The sequence below is a fragment of the Lontra canadensis genome, unplaced genomic scaffold (genome assembly GCF_010015895.1).
Source record: "Lontra canadensis isolate GAN:19392208 unplaced genomic scaffold, GSC_riverotter_1.0 scaffold125, whole genome shotgun sequence".
Lineage (NCBI taxonomy): Eukaryota > Metazoa > Chordata > Mammalia > Carnivora > Mustelidae > Lontra > Lontra canadensis.
In genome coordinates this window covers 2277059-2286945 of record NW_022631119.1, presented here as the reverse complement: position 1 = coordinate 2286945, position 9887 = coordinate 2277059, and positions in this window count along the sequence as shown.

Here is a 9887-nt window from a genome sequence, read left to right as displayed (position 1 = left end):
CCCATATTGAAACGAAGCCAGGAAGGGTCTATTCTTCTATGTCTCTTGGGTCTGCTTTTCTCTGCATTGATTTCATCCTCAGGTAGACTCCTCATTGAAAGATGACCACTTACAGCTCTAGGCTGGCGTTCTACAAACTCAGCAGCCACAGTGCCTCTTTTGCTGGTAGGTCTGGGAAGTCCTGGGGCTGTTTTTCCCTCAGGCCAGCTTGGGTTTTAATCACATCCCTGAACCAATCATTGTGACCACGGAAGAAAATATGCTGATATTCTTGGATCTTGGTTGATGGGTACCACTTGAACAGCTTGGGTAAGTCTCCCCAGAGGAACTCCAGGCTGTTGTTGGGTCTCTTCATGCACTTCCTGTTTCCTCTTTGCCATTGTCTGAAACAATGCAGCAAATATCTATTGCTTCCATCTGCCCAGAATCTAGTCCCTCTTAATTTACATAAATACTGTGAATGAGACAAGTTCCTGATTACAGCAAGCTCCTGGATCCAGCTGTGCCTGAAGTTAGAGTTGCTTCTGGACCATAAATTTCCCTTCCCCCTTAGGCCAATCTGAACGGTGGCTTTAGGTAGTTGCAACCATAGATTACCCTTTTCTTAAGTCTGTTTGAATGCCTTTAGTTAATAGATACAAAAAATGGATAATTTGCAAGGGGCAGAAACTCACTCAAGTTCAAGTAGAGCTAAAAAAGCACTTATTTTACTCATTAGTAAGGGAAAAATAATAGTTTCATAGTTGAGAAAACATGATCGTACCACCTTAACCAAATGATCAGAGTTAACATTACCAGGCATGAGACAAAATGACATCACAAGCCCCCTGGTATGAAATACTGAGGATATGACAGAATGTCAATGAATTCTGGGGTAAAATGCATAATATGAATCTAATAATGAGGGAGACAGGTAGGAATTGAAGGATATTCGATAAAATAACTGGCTTGTAATCTTCATATATGTCAAGGTTATGCAACACAAAAGAAGACTGAAAAAAAAAAAAAGAACATTGATGGGCACCTGACTGGCTCAGTTGATTAAGCATCTGTCTTCTGCTCTTCTGCTCAGGTCATGATCTCAGGGTCCTGGGATGGAGCCCCACACCGGGCTCCCTGCTCAGTGGAGAGTTTGCTTCTCCCTCTCCTTCTGTGATCTCTCTCATTCTCACTCTCTCTCAAATAAATAAATAAAAATCTTTAAAAAAGAGAAAAGAAAAAGGAATTGTTTCAGATTAAAGGATACTAAAGAGTCAACTGAGGGTGACACATAATTTCCATAAAGGCTATTATGGGACCAACTGACAAAACTAAATAAGGATTGTAGATTAGATCATATCTAATCTAATCTAATATCAGGTCATGATCCCAGAATCCTGGGTTGGAACCCCACATCTGCTCCCTGCTCAGCAGGGTGTCTGCTTCTCCCTCTGCCTGCTACTCCCTGTGCTTGTGCTCGCCCCCTCTCTCACTCTCATTCTATCTCAAATGAATAAATAAAAAATTTTTAAAAAAGAGTACATTTATCATGATGAGCACTCAGTAATGTGCAGAATTATTGAATCACCATATTATACATCTGAAACTAACATAACATTATATGTTAACTATACTGAAGTTTAAATTAAAAACCTAATAAAGTTTAAAATAATAATAATAATGTTGGGGAAATTTTGTTTTGGGAAATTTTTTTTTAAATTTACTTGACAGAGATCACAAGTAGGCAGAGAGGCAGGCAGAAAGATAGGAGGAAGCAGGCTCCCTGCTGAGCAGAGAGCCGGATGCACGGCTGGATCCCAGGACACCAAAGATCATGATCTTAGCCCACTGAGACACCCAGGGGCCCCTGTTTTGGGGAAAAATTTTTAAAAAGAAAAAAACACTAGAAAATGAACTATAGAATAAATTCAAAGAAAACAATATTTCTTCTACTTTTAAGAAAATTAAAATACTGCTTGCTTCAGCAACATATATACTGAAACTGGAACAATAAGGACACCATAGCATGGCCCCCATGCAAGGACGACATATAAATTGAGACGTATTCCATGTTAAAAAAAATAAAATAAAAATAAAAGTGCGTTAATGAGAAAGTAAAATGGAGGTTCTTTTTTGATTTTTTATTTTAAAAGATTTTATTTATTTATTTGAAAGATAGAGTGAGAGAGAGCGAGAGCACGAGCGCAAGCAGGGTTAGAGGGATGGAGGAAGCTGGCTCCCTTGTTGATCAACGAGCCCATTGTGGGCCTTGATCCCAGGCAAAATTTATTTCTGGCATTAGAAGTCAGGAGTGGTCATCTTTGGAGCAGAGAGAAATAGGGATTGGAATGCGATATAAGGAGAGCTTCCAGAGGGATAATAATGTTCTTTGACTAGGGTGCTAGTTAACTTCCTGTTAACTAGGTCGTGTAACTTCCTGCACATTTATCATACCAAACATCTGTAACATGGGCACATATCTTTATGTGTGTTTTACACCGTTACAATTTTACATTATAGGGGCGCCTGAGTGGCTCAGTGGGTTAAAACCTCTGCTTTCGGTTTGAGTCATGATCCCACAGTCCTGGGATCAAGCCCAGCGTCCTCAGCGGGGAGCCTGCTCCCTGGCCCCCCCCCCCCCCCCCCCGCCTGTCCCTCTGCGCACTTGTGATCTCTGTCAACAAACAAACAAACAAACAAACAAAAAAACCCTCAAAAAATTTTACATTATATCTCAGAAGTGGCATTATAGTTGGAATCGAAATTTTCCTGTATGGTGAACAACCTTTGGTGTCATTCTGAACAACAAAAACGATCATTTTCACTCAATTCACATTATAGTTTCATTTCAGAAAAAGTATGTTTTAAAGCGTACCACACGTTTTTATGCATTTGTAGATATGTTATATTAATAATTTCAGATAATTAATAAACCTTTTAAACGCCGTTAAGGAAGGTTTCAATTTAGACCAAGGTCTAACGTTCCTGGTTCCTCGCGTGTTAAGTCTGTAGCGCCCTCCAATCTCAGCGGCAACTAACAACGTTTGCGAAAGTTTCCCAAACTCCCACCAGGGGGCGGTAGCGCCCCGTTTGAGAAGAACAAATCAAGCCCAAGATTTTAAAGAAGTGGTTTGTGTATTGGGATCTGGAGCTCTGCGGAGAGGTCTGTGCTGGAGATAAAAACTTGATGGTGGTAATGGGAGTGTCCTCTGATGTTAAGCGGTCACCGAGCCCCGATATTAGAGGCTGAGTAGGTGTGCAGGGCATCGAGACGCAGAGGATCACAGGAGTACCGGGAGGAGATTTTCCTAAAATTGATGCTGGACAATTGTTAAGGCAGGGAGTGATAGGAATTGAGGCTGGTGAGATGGACGAGGATAAACCAAGATCATCTAATAGTGTTTGTACTTTATCCTATGAGTGGTCAGAAGCCAATAAATAGTTGAAGTAAGGACAACAGACAACATTCATAGCTTTCTCCATATGCCAATCCCTATTCTAAGTTATTTTTATGTATTTTCTCCTGGAACCATTAGAATCACTTAGGAGCCCAATTATTTTATCACCCAGTGTCCATTCACCCTTTCTCATGCTGACTCTTGGGAAGCAGCAATATCTATCCCCCCGCGTCAAGTAGGCTTCATGCACTGGATGTAGCCCGTTCCACACGGGGCTACAGAATGGCCACTCGGATTCGGCCATTCCGAATATCTAACTCTCCAGCCCCACTGATGGACTTAGGGGTCATCGGGTGACCCAATCAGAACCGAGAGGATTCTGATCCCACAGAGTCTATGGGATCTTAGACTATAGATCTAAGATATAGATCTATCTATAGTGCCCCTGTTTGTTTTTTAAGTAGGCTTCACACCTAGCCTGGAGCCCACTTCGGGGCCTGAACTCACAACCCTGAGATCAAGACCTGAGCTGAGATCAAGAGTCAGATGCTCAACCATCTGAGCCCTCCAGGCGCCCCAGAAAGTGGAGAGTTTTAAGGGAAAAGGAACAGCAAGTGCAAAGGCCCTGAACAGGAAGAAGTGCGGTGTGTTCAAGGGACAGCAAGGAGTAAAAGAGGGTGGGCTTGGGGGAAATATAAGAGCTAAGTGAGAGGAGCATAGGGGCCAGACAGTGGGGGGTCAGGGTTCTCAGCTGGGATGACCATTTTAATCACCAGGGGAATTGATGACATTGCTAATGCCTGTGAACAATTAAATCAGACTCTATGGGGTAGAAGCCCAGACTTCAGGAATTTTAAAAGCTCACCAGATGCTGGAAACAACAGGTTAATGGATAAACAAGTTGAGATTTATTGGCACGACAGGATACTATTCAGCTGTCAAAAAGAGCAAACTACTGATAAATGTAACAATTTACATAATCTCAAAGACAACAGGTTAAGGGAAAGAAGCCGGTCTCGAAGATTACATACTGTATGGCTGCCTATACTTGACATTCTCAACAATACAAAACCGCAGCAATGTTAGAAAAGATCAGGGGTCGGGGCGCCTGGGTGGCTCAGTGGGTTAAGCCTCTGCCTTCGGCTCAGATCGTGATCCCAGCGTCCTGGGATCGAGCCCCGCATCGGGCTCTCTGCTCAGCAGGGAGCCTGCTTCCTCCTCTCTCTCTGCCTGCCTCTCTGCCTATTTGTGATCTCTTCCTGTCAAATAAATAAATAAAATCTTTAAGAAAAATAAAAAAGAAAAGATCAGGGGTCTTTGGGAGAGGGTGTGGCTGCAAAAGGAAGTGTTTGGGGAGGAGGCAACTGTTCTTATCTTGATTACAATGGGGGTGTGTGCGTAGAATGAATTGATACATGTGTTAGAATTCATTGAACTGTACACCAAAAGAAAAAAAAAGTTATTTTTATGATATGATCATTCAAAAAATTAAATTAAAATAATCTCCCCAGGTGATCTCAATGTGTAGCCAATGCTGAGACCACTGGTATTGGCCGTGAAGACCATTTGAAGGAGTTTTTCTTTCTCTTCAGAACCATGAGGAGCAAGGGAGGGACATTCCCAAGATGGGAACCCCCAGGAGGATTCACACACTGACGTTGGTCCAGGGAGGCCACTCTTTGGTCTGAAGGTGCCAGAGGGATGAGACCCTCTCTGGTTTGTTTCATGCATTCTTTCAATAGTTATTCAGCACCTAAGTTGAGTTGCCTGAACCTGGGAGACAAAACAAGACAAAAGCTAAACCACTCCTTCCTCCTACCAGGCAAGGAGAAAGGAGTACTTTACAGATTGCAAGGGGGAAATCTGGGAAGGGGGTCAGAAGCTGGTATTTCTGGGGTGCCTGGGTGGCTCCATGGGTTAAAACCTCTGGCTTCCGCCCAGGTCATGATCCCAGGGTCCTGGGATAGAGCCCCACATCGGGCTCTCTGCTCAGCAGGGAGCCTGCTTCCCCTCCTCTCTCTCTGCCTTCCTCTCTGCCAACTTGTGATCTCTGTCTGTCAAATAAATAAATAAAATCTTAAAAAAAAGAAGAAGAAGTTGGTATTTCTGATCCCCACACTTGGCTAAGGTCTCTGTGCTTGATTCCCTGGAAACTGGGGTTCTCATGGAAAAGTTTTTGGGGTTAAAAGTGAGAAGACAGTAGGGGCGCCTGGGTGGCTCAGTGGGTTAAGCCTCTGCCATCAGCTCAGGTCATGATCTCAAGGTCCTGGGATCGAGGCCTGAGCCGGGCTTTCTGCTCAGCAGGGAGCCTGCTTCCCCCTCTCCCTCTGCCTGCCTCTCTGCCTACTTGTGATCTCTCTCTCTGTCAAATAAATAAATAAAATCTTAAAAAAAAAAGTGAGGAGACAGTGTCCCTCAGATGTCCACCTGATCAAGGTCTCTGTGACTGTCACCCTTAGGATTTGGGGTTTCCACGAGGATTTGGGGGTCTCCCATCACCCATCCATGTGTTGCCCTGTTTATCTCTACCCTCTTCCTCCTCCACTCTGGCCCCACCTCATCCTTGCGCCCCTATCCCTGCGTCAGTCTCCTCCCTGGCTTCTAGACTGAGACCCTCTCCCCTATCTACTCTCCCACTGGGGAGTCAGGAGGATCTTCTTTATTTTTTTTCCAGGGGGATTGTCTTAAAGCCAAAATGTGAGTTTCTCTTCCATAGCTAGAATCTTCCACAGCTCCCCACTATGCTCAAGGTAAAATTGGCTCTTCACAATGAATATTTAAGGTCCCTCACATCTAGTCCCAAAAGACAATTTTGTTTCTGGCTTCTCTCCTCTCCCTATGCCTCCCTGAACTTTAGTCCTCTTAATCCCCCAATGGCAGGTCTGGGAAGGCTTTGAAACTAGCCCCTCAACCTGTCTCCTACCTTCCTGTCAAGACTGCTCTGGCAGAGTTGTTGAGAAGCCTGGGAGGTCCTAATAACATGGTGGCTAAGAGACCAGACTGGGGACTCTGGAGTCAACCTAAATGGTCAGCAATAGGAGGCTGATCTACTAAATTATGGCCCTCAACCAGAACACAGGATTTACAGTAAATACATAGGATAAAGGAACACATTAGATGACATCACATGAGTATAATTAAGCAAATACAGCATGTGGGGCATTCTACAAGACACTTGTTCTGGGATTTTTTTTGAAAGTCAATATTGTTTGTTTGTTTTTTTAAGTCATGGAGTGCCTGGCGGCTCAGGTGGTTGAGCCTCCAACCCCTGGTTTTGGCTCAGGTCACAATCTCAGGGTCATGAGATCCAGCCCTGTGTTGGGTTCTGTGCTCAGCGGGAAATCTACTTGAGATTATCCCTCCCCCTTTGCCCACCCCCCACTCTCACAGTCTCAAATAAATAAATAAATCTTTAAAAAATATCATGGGGGTGCCTGGGTGGCTCAGTGGGTTAAAGCCTCTGCCTTCGGCTTGGGTCATGATCCCAGGGTCCTGGGATCGAGCCCCGCATCGGGCTCTCTGCTCAGTGGGGAGACTGCTTCCTCCTCTCTCTCTCTCCCTGCCTCTCTGCCTACTTGTAGATCTCTGTCTGTCAAATAAATAAATAAAATCTTTTAAAAAAATATCATGGAATATCCCAGGACCCTGGGATTATGACCTGAGCTAAAGGCAGACGCTTAACAACTGAGCCACCCAGGCACACTGTTCTTAGTCTTTTTTTTTTTCAAGATTTTATTTCTTTATTTGACAGAGAGAGAGAGAGCACAAGTAGGCAGAGAAGCAGGCAGAGAGAGATGAGGGGAAGCAGGCTCCCTGCTGAGTGGAGAACCTGATGCGGGGCTGGATCTCAGGACCCTGAGATCATGACCTGAGCCGAAGGCAGAGGCTTTAACCCACTGAGCCACCCAGGCGCCCCATCCCTGTTCTTATTCTTAATACATGCATACCAAGATGCCACAAGTTCTATAACTTAATTTCAAATGATATGGGGGCACACGTTCATATTAAGAAATAGGGGAAAGAGGAGAGAAAAAGCAAAGATGGCAAGGTTGTTGGATCTAGGTGGAAGGTGTAGAAGTGGTCTGTGGTCATTCTTTAAATTGTGTTTGCAAATTTTTAAACTTAAGTGTCAGAGAAAATGGAATCACCAATGACAAGAGTCCATACAAGAGAAAAATCTCCAAGCGTTAAAAATGAGACAGATCAGTAAACCATGGAGAAAATTAACAAAGCCCAAGTTGGTTGTTTGAAAAGATGAACGAGATTGATAAAATCCCTAGCTAGATGGTTGAAGAAAAAAAGAGAACAGAAATAACCAATATCAAGAGTGAAAGAGGGGTTATCTCTACGAATTCTGTAGTTAGATTTGACAATTTAGATGAAGTGATGATTCCTTGAAAACACAGGAATGAAAGCTTGTGAAATAGAACATATGAAGAGCCCTGTATTTACTAAGGAAAGTGAATTCATTATTTAAAAACGTCCCACAAAATAAATAAATAAAATCTTAAGAAAGAAGCAAACTTCCCACAAAGACAACTAGCACAAATGGCTTTACTGGTGGATTCTGTCAACGATTAAAGGCAGAAATAACACAGAACTTTTCAAATTTGAGACGGAGCTGTATGTGCTGAGATGAGAATAATCTTTCAAAATACATGAATGGAAAAAATCAATGTGCAAAGGAATGAATAGTAATAAATAAAGGAGATATATAGGTGCGTATTCTGCCTTTGCAAGGATGGCCCGCTGCCTTACAGATAGGAAATTGAGGGGCTGAAATTCAGGAGTGGGAGAAAGACTAGTTTTTCACTCTGCCCCCTTTTCTATTGTTTTAATTTTTAAATATGAACTGGGAAAGGAACTAAAAAAAAACAGCATAAAGACTTTTTTTTTAGCTCAAGCTTCCTGGATTTATAGTCTGACTCTAGTCAAATGTTCTGTGAATTGGATGCTGATAAAAGATGAAAAAGAGGCTGCATGGCTAAAATCTTGAACCTGGGGTCTAGGAGACAAGTTCATTAACTCCACACTTAGCCACCCACTGGCTGTGTGCTTTCAGATAGATAGCTCTACCTCTCTGAGCCTCTGCTTTCAACACCTGTGAATTAGGGGTTATACAGTGAAGGATTAATTTTGCCCAGTTCCTGGGAGGTAACCTCTCAGAATATCTTGCTTGGTAAGAGTGTTTTTGATTACCTGGGACATGCAGTGTCAGCTTGACCTCTGGAGGAGCTGGACACCAATGTCAGTCATATCAGAGGACAGCTGGGACTATGTGAATGACACCCCAGTAGAAAGCCTGGACACCAGGGCTCATATGAAGGCCGCTGGCTGCAGTCCTCTGGGTGTGTCATCATGCACTGGGCCTGGAAGCATTGAGCGCTGTTTGCTCAGTGGCCCTGGGAGAGAACAACTAGAAGCTGGTGCCCGGGGTCACCTGGATCCCGTGGGCCTCTTCCTTTTGCTTTTTTAAATCTATATCCTTTCACTGAGGTAAACCATGACTGTGAATAAAACAGCTCTTCTGAGTTCTGGGGGTACTTCTAGTGAATTACTGAGCCTGAGGTGGTTTGGGGGATCCCCAAACCCAGGAGTGATGAACAGTGTATACCTCACTGGGAGCACAGACACTAGGGAGACTGTGCACACACAGTACTTACCGTTACTTACTGAGCTCATTTCATGGGTCAGGCTGTGTGAGCTCGTGAACTCACCAGAACCCCTCATAGCAGCCCCAGGAGACTGATACTATGATTCGTGTTTCCTTTTTGTTTTATTGTGAAATGTACATTCAGGAGTATAAAATGTAGGTGTAGGGCATAGAAAAAAGTCACCTGGGTGACTCAGTTGGTGAAGTGTCTGCCTTTGGTTCAGGTCATGATCCCAGGGTCCCAGGATCGAGCCCCCACATGGGGGGGTGTCCCTGCTCGGTGGGAGTCTGCCTCTCCCTGTGCCCCTCCCCCCCACATGTGCTCCCCCTCTCTCCCCACCCTCTCTTTCTCAAATAAATAAATCAAATCTTTTAAAAAAAATACTTAGAATGGGAACAACTGTGAATTATCAGGTTAAGAAAAAAGGACAGGGAAGCTCCCAAGAGCCCCAACCCAGTTACGGCTCCCCCCATCGCCCGAGGTAACCACCTCTCTGACTTTTGAGATAGTCTTTTTTTGTCTTGTCTGTATGGTTTGGCCACCCACGTGCTTATTCCTAACCCTACTGTTCTTTCATTTTCCCTGCTTTCAAGTGTATTGAACAGACTAATGCAGCATGTCCTGTTCGGTGTCTGTCTTCTTTCACTCACCACTGTGCATGTGAGATTTAACCATGGGGTTGGACGCATCGGAAGTCTGTTCCTTTTTCACTGCCATATAGTATTCCACACAGGATGCCCTTGTAGATCAGGGTATATCTCTACTCGTTCTCCGGTTGATGGAAATTTGGGTGGTTTGTGGCCATTGCAAACCATGCCGCTGTGACCATTCCTCCCTGTACCTGTTTCTCTACGGC